Source organism: Myotis yumanensis, unplaced genomic scaffold, assembly GCF_028538775.1.
Source record: "Myotis yumanensis isolate MYYU_CA2020_CCGP unplaced genomic scaffold, mMyoYum1.0.hap1 SCAF_3, whole genome shotgun sequence".
Classification (NCBI taxonomy): domain Eukaryota; kingdom Metazoa; phylum Chordata; class Mammalia; order Chiroptera; family Vespertilionidae; genus Myotis; species Myotis yumanensis.
In genome coordinates, this window is record NW_027223754.1 from 109085729 (window position 1) to 109099759 (window position 14031).

The 14031-nt window shown below is 40.9% G+C and overlaps 1 protein-coding gene across 5 annotated transcripts in view; it reads left to right on the forward strand.

Annotated features, from left to right (window-relative positions):
• Positions 1-14031, forward strand: part of LATS2 (large tumor suppressor kinase 2) — a 118542-nt gene that overhangs the window by 68262 nt on the left and 36249 nt on the right. Inside the window, exons 1-2 of one of the 5 annotated variants that reach the window (XM_070409315.1) lie at positions 10594-10662; positions 10771-10934. The exons of 3 other annotated variants lie outside the window; for them this stretch is intronic. The gene's annotated coding sequence lies outside the window, so the exon portion shown is untranslated. One more of the 5 variants, XM_070409314.1, reaches the window with a different exon arrangement.

Consider the following 14031-nt stretch of genomic DNA (forward strand, 5'->3'; position numbering starts at 1 on the left):
CCCTTACCACAACGTTATTAGACTTGTGTGGAGCTCTGAAAATCACGAGCAAGGAAAGACACACATATACATATACATATACATATACATATACATATACATATACACACACTCATACACATTTACATACACTGCATATACATACTTGCACTCACATACATATACACATATTTACATTTACCTACAAACACATACCTTCAAATGCACACATGCAAACTCACATATGCACACACACATTTACATGCAAACACATGCACACTCACACATACACACACTGACATACACCATTCTCTCACATGACTCATGTGGGTACAGGTCTGGGTTCCAGCCCTGAGGGTTCAGATTTAATTGCTTGTGGGTGAGTTCTGGCCACTGGTATTTAAAAACCTCTTCAGCAAGTTTGAAGACCCCCTTTACTCCAGTCACTTAGTGTCACAAATGAAACCAACTGCTGTGATTTGAGGATGACAGTATGAAGCAAGTCCCTGTGCAGGTTTTGTTATTTCCTGTCACAGTGGTTTGTAGCACTGAGGAAGTGGAGGAGTTTTTACTGACTGCTTTGTGACAGTGGTTCTGTGAGAGGTGCTCTGGAGCTGTTAGAGGAGGCCAATTGATTTGTGCTAGAGTGCGTGCGATGACAGCAGGAGGCCCAAGCATCAGGGGTCCTGGAACAGGCGTGGGAAGTTTTTACTGAGAACAGTAGGAAAACTGAACATCTGAGTTAAATAGAAGCAAAGGAGAGTTAGGGCTTGGAGAAGGTTTTATTTTCTCTGGAACCTTTACCAGTATGTGCACATCAGAAATGGCCTCTAAAAGCACTTTTAGTTATGGAAACTTTTAGCATGTTCAGAAGTAGACAGAATGGAATAATGAGCTCTTTAATACTCGTTGCCCAGCTTTAACCAAGACCCATGTTGCTGCTTTGTCCATCCCTTCCTCCCACGCTCCCTTCAAATAAATCCCAGACACCAGACCAAGAAGTACCCTTCAGTGTGTTGGCAATCAAGGATATCTCCCACCAATGACGTGGCTTAAAGATGATAAAGTGAATGTGGAGAAAACAGAAAGGTTAAGCAACTTCCAAGTTGTGGGCCAGTGTATTGTGAATACTGGTGTGACGGAACTGATAGTGGTCATATTAGTAACAACAACACCAGGATGGCATGTCCATAGGAAAGGTGCTGTGTGAAAGGATAGGGGTTAGCTCCTGTCCCCTGGCCTGGTGCAAACACTTCCTGAGGACAGAAGTGCAGTGCTTACCAGTGGGAGGGACTGTCCACAGGGCTGGGCAGTGTGACTCAGGTGTGCCGGCTTCATGCAGGGCAACATCTGTGACATTGAGCCAGGTTTGAGAGCACTGTGTGGTGATTTTTCCCACTTGATATTCTGTTTTAAGTAGAAGCAAGGTCTTGTGAATTGGAAATGCCATTTTATTTATGGAGATTGGTTTCCTCATATACATTCTCTGAGATGCTTCCTAAATATATTGCCTGGACCTAGAGGCAGTGCACTGAGCACTGGATTTTCTATCACTGAAAGGATTAGAGTGGCAACTCAGAGGCACAGCAGCCTCTTCCCAAGCTTCATCTAACTGGTACACTGAGAAGTGGACTTACTTATGCCACATGTGCCTTCTTCCTTTGACGAAAATCTTGCCAGGCTCACCTGTGTCACAGGAAGACTTTGTGTTGTGCTTTCAGGTACATTACTAGTACTTGTGAACTGGCTGACTTGAGGTCTATGTGGAAGGGAAAGGATATTAACAAGAGAATCCATGTTCCCCTTCTCTAAAAAATCGTACCACTGAAAAAACAAATAAGCCTAGTTTTGTTTTGAGGGATTAAAGTTATTTAATAAAATATTCAAGCAAAAATACAACATGATTTTATTTTTCTAAATGTGTAATTCATCAAAACCTTTCAGCGGTATGTTGTCACTATAATAGCTGACATTCACTGGGCGCCGACTGTATACCAGACATGAAGAAGTAGGTGTGGTTGGTAAATCTGCTTCTCAGAGGAGGCATGACGGTGATTAAGGGTGGGTCCTCATTACCATACAGGTAGACTGAGGCTGATCCAGTGTTCAAACCTGGAGGTTTGGCTCCTGACTACTTAACCGGCCACTTCCAGAACACGGTAAGAGGACGGCTACAGAAGGAGAATTAACCAGAAAGAGGGACTTTGTACTTTTCTGAGAGTATTGATATGAAATAGCCTCTTCTGGGGCATCTAGATGACAAATGTCAGAAAAGTCTTCCTGGCCTCCTGCTGCCCAAGCAGTGTGTTTGCCAGGTGTTTCCTGGTCTTCCCTCATCAAAGCCCAGATAACCCTGTGGGAGTATCCTTCCCCTTCTGATCCCTTACTCCCTCACACAGTATTTTCTTTCTTTCTTTTTTTTAGATATATTTTATTGATTTTTTACAGAGAGGAAGGAAGAGGGATAGAGAGTTAGAAACATCGATGAGAGAGAAACATCGATCAGCTGCCTCCTGCACACCCGCTACTGGAGATGTGCCCGCAACCAAGGTACATGCCCTTGACCGGAATTGAACCTGGGACCCTTCAGTCTGCAGGCCGACGCTCTATCCACTGAGCCAAACCGGTTAGGGCCCTCACACAGTATTTTCATCTGCCCTTTGGCAAGGTGTTTTGCCTTACTACCTCAGAGTAATAAATTCCTCCATTGTCATTGCAGACCTAGCTCATTAGCTCACACTTAAATGCTATGGGTAGGATCCATGCCAAGTCAAGAAGAAACTTGCCTTTATTTATTTCCTTAAAAAGTATTTTTTAAAATCAATGTTTACTTTCCCATCAAAGTCTGAGTATTTTACACATGCCTAAATGGATTGTCTTAGGTTTTAGAGACCTTTTTTACCATTAACTTACATTCCTGTTAACTAGCTGATGATCCTATGTATAAATGAAAAGGACCCAGAAGAGTAAAACTAGGCCAACTTACAATGTCCTGCTTCTACTTGGTAGCTTTAAATTTAGAGGTTAAAAGAGGATTGAGGGGATGGCATTTTCCAAAGTCTCACATTATTTATTAAATTTTAGAGGAAGAGAGAGAGAGCAAGAGCGAGAAACATCGATTTGTTGTCCCACTTATTTATGCACTCATTGCACTCATTGGTTGATTCATTGGTTTATTCTTTTTTGTTTGTTAATTCTCACCTGAGGATATTTTTCCCATTGATTTTTTTTTTTTATTAGAGAGAGTTCCAGGGAGGGAGGAAGAGAGAGAGAGAGACATAAAGAAACATCGATGTAAGAGAGACACATTAATTGGTTGCCTCCTGCATGCACCCCGATTGGGCCAGGGATGGAACCTGCAATCCAGGTACGTGCCCTTGACCAGAAATTGAACCTGTGACCCTTCAGAGCTCGGTCTGACGCTCTTAACTGAGCGGCACCGGCCAGGGCATCATTGGTTGATTCTTGTGCCCTGACTGGGGATTGAAGCCACAACCTTGGTGTATCAGGACAATGCTCTAACCAACTTAGCTACCTGGCCAGGGACAAAATCTAACATTATTAATGTGAAGAAATGAGTTACCTTTAGGGGAAGGTGTTGGTTGATGACAGCTCCCAAGCATTTTAGCAAAGTGTTTTTTCCAAATTGCAGAGAAATCCTTGAATGGATCAAATAATCAATGTAGGTTGTGAATAGCAATGCAGAGAATCACATTACAGTTAAATATGGGTGCTGCTTTTATGAAATAGTGAGTCATAGTAAAACACACTTCTTGATAGAAGGCTGATTTTTCCTGCATGGGAGGATGATGAGATAGGCTCAGTGTTTCATTTTAAGTACCAGGCAGTTTTTGACAGCTTTGCTGATGGAGTGTTGCCTCCTCAAACTACCACGAGACTTCACATTCCTTAGAAACCTGGTAGAGAAGCACTTAAAACCAACATGAAATTATTTCCGGTTTTGCCTTATTCTCCTCTGTAGGACAAATTTTTTCTCATGAGTAATTTGGTGCCTAATTATTCTTAAGTCTGAGAACAAATGCATGGCTAAGGGTTTTGTGAGGTGTTGTCCTTTTGTCCAGACTTGGGACAAAGGGTTGGACTTAACAACAGGAAATGAGGTGGGCAGGTACCAACTCTGTCGTGGTTATCGAGTTACTTCAGGTGTTCCATGGAGTTTTATAAATGAGAGGTTTTCTGGCCAATTTCTTACTGTGAAATTAACAAACCAGTTGCCTGCTGTAGGTATAGAGAATGCTTGACTTTTACTTGAGGTCACATAAGAGGCTTCTTTCAGTGCCTTAGTATTTGCGGCAGAATGGTGATGTTTCCAGGGTGTAGGATGAGGGTGAAATGAGAAGGAAGATTTCCCTCCCATTTTTAAAGGAATGAAATGGTATAAAAAGGGAAATGGAGCTTTTACAAACTGCTGGTTATAGAAAATAAATTGCACAATTGCCTGAATTCTATTTTAACATACACCTAAGAAAGTTTTAAAAATTGGCCATTAATGAAGCCATAGATATTTTGGTTGTCATCTTATTTTATTTTATTTTTTTGTTGTTGTTAATCCTCACCCAAGGATATTTTTCCATTGATTTTTAGAGAGAGTGGAAGGGAGAGGGAAAGACAAAGAGAAACATCGATGTGAGAGAAACACATTGGTTGCTTCCTGCATGAGCCCTGACCAGGGCCCAGGCTAGGGAGGAGCCTGCAACTAAGGTATGTGTCCTTGACTGAATTGAACTCGGGACTCTTTGGTCTGCAGGCTCTGCTGAACCCAACCAGCTAGGGCAGTCATCTTTTTAATATATATGTACATATATATATTTTTATTGATTTCAGAGTGGAAGGGAGAGGGAGAGAGAGGGAAACATCAGTGGTGAGAGAGAATCATTGATTGGCTGCCTCCTGCACGCCCCTTACTGGGAATCGAGCCCACAACCCAGGCATGTGCCCTAACTGGGAATCAAACCATGACCTCGTGGTTCATAGGTCAACACTCAATCACTGAGCCACACCAGCTGGGCACTTGTCTTCTTATTACAGAAGTTTGGGAGTAAGTTTTGTCTGAGTTTTAGGTGAGTTAATATATGCATTACTATACGGACTGCTAGTTATGTTAGATTGTCGTAAGGATGTATGGGTGTTAACTTTCAACATATCTCAGAAATTGTGAATAAGCAGGTGAGATATCCGACCCCTGCCAGACTCCTGTCCTCACTGACTCTGAAACATGTGGCCTCTTCTAGGACAGGATCCTGGCAGGAACAACAAACCCCACCCAGCATGAGAAGCAGCTTCTGCCGGCCTCAGTCAGTCTTCGAGCTGCCTATGCCTTTATCTCTTCAGCCAGCCTGGACTTACTGCCAGCAGCTGGTATCCAAACTCCTCAGAGTGAGGGATTTGATGCTGGAAGGAGAGTAAAGATGTGTTAATAAACCATTTTTGCCAAAGTGCAGGAGAGCTGACCCTTGGAACAACAAGATGTAAACTGCATGGTTCACTTATACATGAGTTTTCTTCAATAAATACTGAGAGTGTATTTTCTCTTCCTTACAATTTTCTTAGTAACACTTTCTTTTCTCTAGCTTACCTTATTGTAAGAATACAGTCTATTATACATATAACTTACAACATATGTTGTTAATCAGTGTTTCAGTAAGGTTTCTGGTCAACCATAATCTATTAGTTTACATTTTGGGGGAGTCAGAGTTGTATGTGGATTTTGACTGCATGGGGGAGTCAGCACCTCTAACTGCCACGTGTTCAAGGGTTAACTGTAAACTCTCAGTCATCATTCGAATATTATTGGACCAAGAGAGTTATACAGTTTTACTTGTCATTGATTCAGCACATAAAGGTGCCTGCTGTGTGTCAGGCACAGTGTTAGGCTCAAGACATTCAATAATGAACATAAGAGACCTGACAGACCCTCAAGGAGTTTATAACCAGCCAACAAATGCATTTTCAATATCTTTTTTCAAAACTAACGTAATTATCATAAAATAGACTTCTTGTAATAATTTAGATTGCCTAGCGGGGAAAAAAAAAAAAAAGAATGTTATGTGTCATTAGTGAATTTCTGAGAAAGGAGTTTTATTTAGTTGAATCTGTAAAATTAAACCATTCAACAAATATTTTTTTAAAGTACTATGGTCCTTTCCTTGACCCTGTGATGTTTATTTGTGTTGCTCAAATTGGACTTTAAGGCTGATAGCAGCAGCGCTGACTGCAAAAACAGATTTTTTCAGTTGAATAAAATCAGCAAAACTCTGAATTCGCTGGCTGACAGCCTTCCGGATTTGGACTGCCATTTCCACACACCTTCTCAGCATCTCCACCATCTGAATGAGTTTATTGCAAGACCTTCCCAGGTGTGATTTTCAAGTATACATCAAGCACATCCTTTCCATTCAGACATACTCCCTTTACCCCAGTTTTTTAGGGAAGGTCATGCTTATCAAAATTCCAGTATTCTATTAAGCCAGAACAATGTGCATGGGCCGGGGGGGGAGGGGGGGGGACTTTCAGGTTTGTTCAACCTGATTGTGTTATTGTTTTCTCTGGCTGGGGTGTCTCAGTATTGGAATCTGTTTCCATCAGATCACTCAGCCTGAGAGCATAGCTAATTGTCCTCTGTGGTCTCTCATCTGTGAGGGAACAAATAAGAAGGAAGGCTGCTGGAACCCGCACACAAACCTCACATTGTCCTGTTCTTGTTTGTAGAATCATTTTCTTTTACCCTCTTTTTCTAAATTATTTAGCACTTTAATTCCACTTATTTCAATTTAATGACCTATACAAGTTTAATGGGAGGACAAGAAAAAGGACATTCCAACATGAACATAAAAGGGACTCAAGTAAATCAGAACTCTGTGTGGGCCTTGAGACAAAGGTCTGGACTTTTATCACTTCAACCTTATTAGTGAGCCTTTCAGACAAGCCTGCCTTTGTCTTTTCTGTCTACTTTAAATATCATCTGTAGAAGCCTGGGCTCATCCCATGGATTTTGGAATTCACAAACACTGATCTTTGCTCTTTTTTGTTGTTAACCCTCACCCGAGGATATTTTTTTTCATTGATTTGTTTTTGTTTTTTTAGAGAGAGAGAGTTGAGGGCCGGGGGGGAGAGAGAGAGAGAGAGAGAGAAACATTGATGTGAGAGAGACACATCAATTGGTTGCCTCCCTCATGGATCAAATCTGAAACCCAGGTACGTGCCCTTGACCGAGAATTGAACCCCTGACCCTTTGGTCTGTGGGCCGATGCTCTAACCACTAAGACAAATCAATCAGGCTCCGTTTCTAAAAGGCACTGAACTCCCTTTTCACCGTGATATCACATAAGAGCTATGATGACACATTAAGCAGAATAATGGGATAGTAATTTGGTGTGGCTAGTGCACACATATAAGCTGAATACTATGCGGTACTTGTTTTTGCCACCCACTCTTGTATGTTTGTTTTTATAATAGTATATTATAAACATCTCCCCATGTCATTAAATTTTATTTTCTAGCACATTGTTTTGTTTTATTAAAATATACTTTTATTGATTTAAGAGAGGAAGGAAGAGGGAGAGAGAGATAGAAACATCAATGATGAGAGAGAATCATTGATCGGCTGCTTCTGCACTCCCCCCACCGGGGATTGAGCCGGAAACCTGGACATGTGCCCTGACTGGGAATTGAACTGTGACCTCCTGGTTCATAGATCTATGTCTAGCACATTGTTTTTAAACAGTGTTGTATTCCACTGAATGGCTGATAGACCTTAGTTTTTTGGGGGACACTTGGGTTGTTTGCAGTTTTTTACTCAAAAGTCACACCCACATAGGTATACCAGTACATTTAATTAAATGTTTAATAGCCTGACATGACTTCAGGGCCAGAAAGAGTAGGTACTATTTAAGACCAGAAGATTTGACAACAGATGATTTGAGACAACAGAAGATTTGAACCAATTGCAAGAGGGATTTCTGGATAGTTGCCTGAGAGGGAAGCTGGGGAGACAGGAGCAGGTGCAAAGGAAAAAGGTCTCCAGGAGGCTGAATTAGACATGAAATGTGCTGTTCCTGCTTTCTGAGAGCTTCAGGGTGCTGGGGAGACTGAGTTGTGAAGGGGCTGTGCTTTCAGATATGTGCTCACTCATTAGTTCATTGCCTGGAGCCTGATCCAGCAGCTCCGATTTGCCTGGCACATCGGGCACAGACATAAATATGACTCATTTCTGGCCCAGAGAACCTATAGGACAGTATTAGGATTGTGAAGAAAGAGTATGGTCTGTGGGACCAACAGAATTCGAGCTTTGGTATTACTATTAAATATGTTTGGTGCTCATTGATGATAATGTTATATTTCAACATTTATAAAAGTAGAGAGAAAAATGGAGCATGTTTTCCCCCCACATTTATTTCAGAGACTTTCAAAAGAAATATTGTGTTACACACAGAGCTGAGCTCATTCAGTCTCCCTCGCTCTCCAGAGGCAGCTACTAGCCTAGGTTAATTTTCTCATTCCCATTTATATTTTACTAGTGGCCCAGTGCATGAATTCGTACACATTGAAAGGAAATTAATTAGAAGAAATATTTTAATATCATTATTCACCCTTTCTCTATAATAGTAGTGTCAACCAAATTCACGATCAACAATGACAGATCAAAACACACGTGTGTGATTTGCACCAGCGCGAGCTTTATATGTATCATGCATGCACAAGTCAACTTAGCCTTTTATAAATATAGAATAAACTTGCTTAATTAGACCTGCTTTCTGATTTAGCTAAACTTTTCCCAGCCCAGTGAAGCACGCCAACTTCTCTTTCAGGTAATTGTCAGAAACACAGCAGTAAGTATCAACACAAAGCAGATTATTATTGTAGATCACGCAGGGAGAACAAAGGATAAAATATTTAACTGCAGCAATCTTGGACTATATTCTGTGCAGTGAGAAAACCTGAAGTAATTTTCAAGGTCCACCATTTCTTATTGTCAGTTGGATCAAGTTTCTAAATCTCTGTTTTCTGGCTAATGAAAAGAAAATAGGATTCCACTGAGTCTCCTATCTACCTACTCCAGGACTTCTGTGAGGATCAAATGAGATGAGGCACGGGAAAACCCTTCACAGAAATTTGGTTAAAGTGTGAAATGTTTGCACCTGGTTATAAAGCAAGTCTTGTTCCTGGGCTCAAGAAACTTCAGGGAGGTTAGTCGTTGCTGGGGAGAGGAAGCTGGGCGTTGCTACGTGACGTCATTACCCGGCACCCACGGTGACCGTTTTGGGCTGGGCTGCACTGTGGGTTGCATTTTGTGCCATGGGGTCTCAGCAGCATTGGCTGCAATTTGGTGGGGTGTCTCCGGGGTGGTGGCGGGGCCTGTGTCCCACTTGAGGGAAGCCGAGTGTTGCTTTGTGGGCTCCAGGTCCACAGTGCCATTTCTCTGTGTGCGTCATGGCAGCTCCTGCGTTGAGCGTCTGCACCCTGGTGGTCAGTGCATATCATAGCGACCGGTCAAATTGTTGGACACTTAGCATATTAGCCTTTTATATATATAGATATTTTTACTACAGAAGCATAGTACAAGCAAGCTACAGTATTATTATACAAGTCTTTGTTTTTAAATGTATTTTTTATTTCAGAGAGGAAGAGAGAGATAGAAACATCAATGATGAGAGAGAATCATTAATTGGCTGCCTCCTACATGCCCTGTACTGGGGATCGAGCCCACAACCTGGGCATGTGCCCTAACTGGGAATCGAACCATGAGCTCCTGGTTCATAGGTGAACACTCAACCACTGAGGCACACTGGCCTTTTAGAGTGGCCAGTCATTCAGTGCGGCCCACGTGATGGATTAAAGTTGGGGGGCCCACAAGGGCCATAAAGGACAACACTGTGTAGGTGGGCCCTGGGAAAGGGGGTTCCAACCAATTTCAGAAAGGCCAGGATGAGAGAAGGTGCCCCTGATTCAGGCATTAGCAGAGTAGGGGGTTTATGTGTATGTTTGACGCACTTTTGCTGAGATTTCATTTTCTGGATATAGACATAATACAGACTTATTATAGAAGATTTGGAAAATGTAAGAAAAGTGTGAAGAATATAAAATTCACATCTGATCCTACCTACTACAGAGATGATGGCAGTGTTAACATCTCAGGTTGTTTCTTTTTTTTTTTTTTTTGTCATTGATTTTATTGTCTCTGTGAGATAAATGGGATGGGGTGAGTATGGGGAATATTAGGTAGCAAAGGGTGGATTTTGTGTGAATAGGAGCACAAAATTAAGAAATCACTCTTAGAAGTTTTGGAAAATTTGGCTTCTATATAGAAGCAGAAACAAAGGAGAATTACAGCAATTTCAATGACCTTTTATTATCAAATAAAACACTCAAAATATTTTCATTGATTCAAGTCATAGCAGTTTCATTAATATCATTAAATTAATGAAAACACTATCTTTTGATGAATAAGGTAATAACAATATCTTTACTATCAAACATGCATCAAAGGTTGAAGGAGAAACTAAGCAGAGAAGCAGTATAAAGGAAGTATCAGGAAACATATCTGATGGTGCTGATGATGACAGTGACAGAAATGGATTGAGACATCAAGGCAACAGTGAAGAAACTGATACCCAGCAGTCAAATGATAAAATTAATGAAAACACAGTCTATTTAATGAATAAGGTAATAGCAAAACTAAGTCATAAAGCCACATGAAAAAGGTAATGAAAACACAGTGTTCTTAATGAATAAGGTAATAGCAATATCCTTAATATCAAACTTTCATCAAAGGTTGAATAAAAGAAGGAGCAGAAAAATAGTAAAAGGGAAGAGTCAGGAAACATGTGTGACGGGGCTAATGATGACACTGACCGTACTGGAGGGAGACAGATAAGCAACAGTGAACAAAGTGATAAGCACCAGTTTCCTATTGTGGAGAATGATGATTCTGAGAGGTAAGCCTATAGCAGTATTTAACAGTAGGTAATTATTCTTTTCCTATCAAACAAATTCCAAGTTGAGCTAATATTCATGATTAAAAATTTTGAATTTATACCAGATTGACCCTTGCTTTCTAATTAGAAAATGCTAATCAACAAAAAATGAGATACGATTTTTTGGAACTTATAATAACTAATTATTGTATTTAACAAATAAAACCAGAATTTTCCCATTGGAGGAAAAGGCATCCACATGCACTGTTGGTAGGTGAAATTAGCACATCTTTTTCAAAGGGTAATTGAGCTTTTTTCAAAATGTCATGTATGTCATTCCTTTATCCCAATAACTTCACTTCCAGGGCTAGATCTTTCATAAAAACATAACTAGTATAAACACACACATACACAGTCTAAGGGCATTTATTATATGTTATTATGTATACAAAACATACAGTAGGTCATTATGTATATAATACTAGAGGCCTAGTGTATGAAATTCATGCTCTGGGGCAGGGGGGTGGGTTTCCCTCAGTCTGGCTTGCATCCTCTCACAGTCTGGGACTCCTAGCTCCTTACTGCCCGTGTGCTGGCTGCTCCTTACTGCATGGCTCTCTGCTCCTTAGCACTGCTGCACAGGCTGGAGAGGCTCCAGCCACTGCCTCTCTGCTCACCAGCTGTGAGCCTGGCTTCTTTTTTTTTTTTTTTTTTCTCTAAAAATATTACAAAGGGTATTACATAAGTGTCCTTTCCCCCCCCCCCCACCCTTGACAAGCCCCTGCCCTCCCTTACCCCCCAGTGTCTTATGCCCAGTAGTTATGGTTATATGGATGCATACAAGTCCTTCGGTTGATCTCTTACTCCCCTCCCTCCTGTCCCCCAACCCTCCCTGGCCTTCCCACTGCAGTCCGACAATCGGTTTGAGGCAGCTCTGCCACTGTATTTATTATTGTTCAAAAGTTTGTAATGGTCTTAATTATCCATGAAAGAGTGAGATCATGTGGTATTTTTCCTTCATTGACTGGCTTGTTTCACTTAGCATAATGTTCTCCAGTTCCATCCATGCTGTTGCAAATGGTAAGAGTTCCTTCTTTTTAACAGCAGCATAGTATTCCATCGTGTAGATGTACCACAGTTTTCTAATCCATTCATCTACTGATGGGCACTTAGGCTGTTTCCAGATCTTAGCTATGGTGAATTGTGCTGCTATGAACATCTGGGTGCATATATCCTTTCTGATTGGTGTTTCTGGTTTCTTGGGATATATTCCTAGAAGTGGGATCACAGGGTCAAATGGGAGTTCCATTTCCAATTTTTTGAGGAAACTCCATACTGCCTTCCATAGTGGCTGCACCAGTCTGCATTCCCACCAGCAGTGCACAAGTGTTCCTTTTTCTCCACATCCTCTCCAGCACTTGTCGTTTGTTGATTTGTTGATGATGGCCATTCTGACAGGTGTGAGATGGTACCTCATTGTTGTTTTGATTTGCATCTCTCGGATGATTAGTGACTTTGAGCATGTTTTCATATGTCTCTTGGCTTTCTGAATGTCCTCTTTTGAAAGGTGTCTATTTAGATCCTTTGCCCATTTTTTGATTGGATTGTTTATCTTCTTTTTGTTAAGTTGTATGAGTTCCCTATAAATTTTGGAGATTAAGCCCTTATCAGATATGACGTTGGCAAATATGTTTTCCCACGAGGTGGGTTTTCTTGTTGTTTTGTTGATGGTTTCTTTTGCTGTGCAGAAGCTTTTTATTTTGATGTAGTCCCATTTGTTCATTTTCTCTTTAGTTTCAACTGCCCTAGGAGCTGTATCAGTGAAGAAATTGTTTTGGCATATGTCTGAGATTTTGTTGCCTTTGTATTCTTCTAGAATTTTTATGGTTTCCTGTCGTACATTTAAGTCCTTTATCCATTTTGAGTTTATTCTTGTGTATGGTGTAAGTTGGTGGTCTAGTTTCATTTTCTTGCATATGTCTGTTCAGGTTGTTTCCTTTACTGCATATTTAATTATATGTCCTCATCAATAATGATACTTTTACTCGAATTGTGAAGTTTTGTGAGGTGGTTCAGTTGGGAGCACTGGGGGCACTGAGAGTTGTTGGTGACAGTTACTGGCATGGAGAATCCTGGTGATGGAACCACAGGGTCTTGATTCTCTTCACATTGAATAGATATTGGTGCCCTTATTTCTTAACCCATGATCAGTCTCTCTTCTCCCCATCTTTCGCATGTACCCACCTACACCCACATAACATACAGACTCTGACCCCTCTGAAGGCCTGGCCCACGCCCCATCCCCTGCACAGGAAAGCTTCCTGGCCCTGCCAAGCACTGTAGAGGGTCTTCACATGCCTGGGCTCACTCCTAAGAAATGACTTTGAAAACTTTCTCCTTCCTAAGAAAAATTGGGGGCAGAGAGAGGATGTTTGTCATCTGAACTTGGTAAAAGATATTCTTGCCCTATTGGGCAGAGCAAGAATTTAAATGGAGCATTCTACTTATTAAGTATATTAAAATGAGCACACAGGGTTTTTTTTACATAAGAAAATTTATATCACTATTGGCAGTGCATGGCCTGAGATTTCTCACTCTTAGAAACATAGAATTTAAAAGAAAATTTTACCAGTGTGACTCAGTTAGGCGACATCTCATGCACTGAAAGGTTGCCAGTTCAATTCCCAGTTAGGGCATGCCCAGGTTTCGGGCTCGATCCCTGGTAGAGGGACTGCAGGAGGCAGCCAATCGGTGTTTTGCTCTCACGTCGATTTTTCTCTCTTCCTCTCCCTTTTTCTCTCTCTCTCTCTAAAAAAAAAGAAAATTTCAACTGGTCTTCACAACCAAGTCTTAAACTGAACAATTGGATGTTAAAAGTAGTGTTGAAAAATGCAAACTGTTACAGAGATTCTGACTGAGCCTTTAGTGATGAGAATTAAAAGTTAACCCCCAGTAAGTATCCCCTTCAAAGTTTTACTGTTACTTTTCCTGAAAAAACAAACAAACAAAAAAACACCATAAAATGTAACTAATAGCCAGGGAATTTCAATTTTCACCTCCATCTTTTCTAACTAAAATATACATTTTAATAAATTGTTTAATAAAGTATATTATGTCT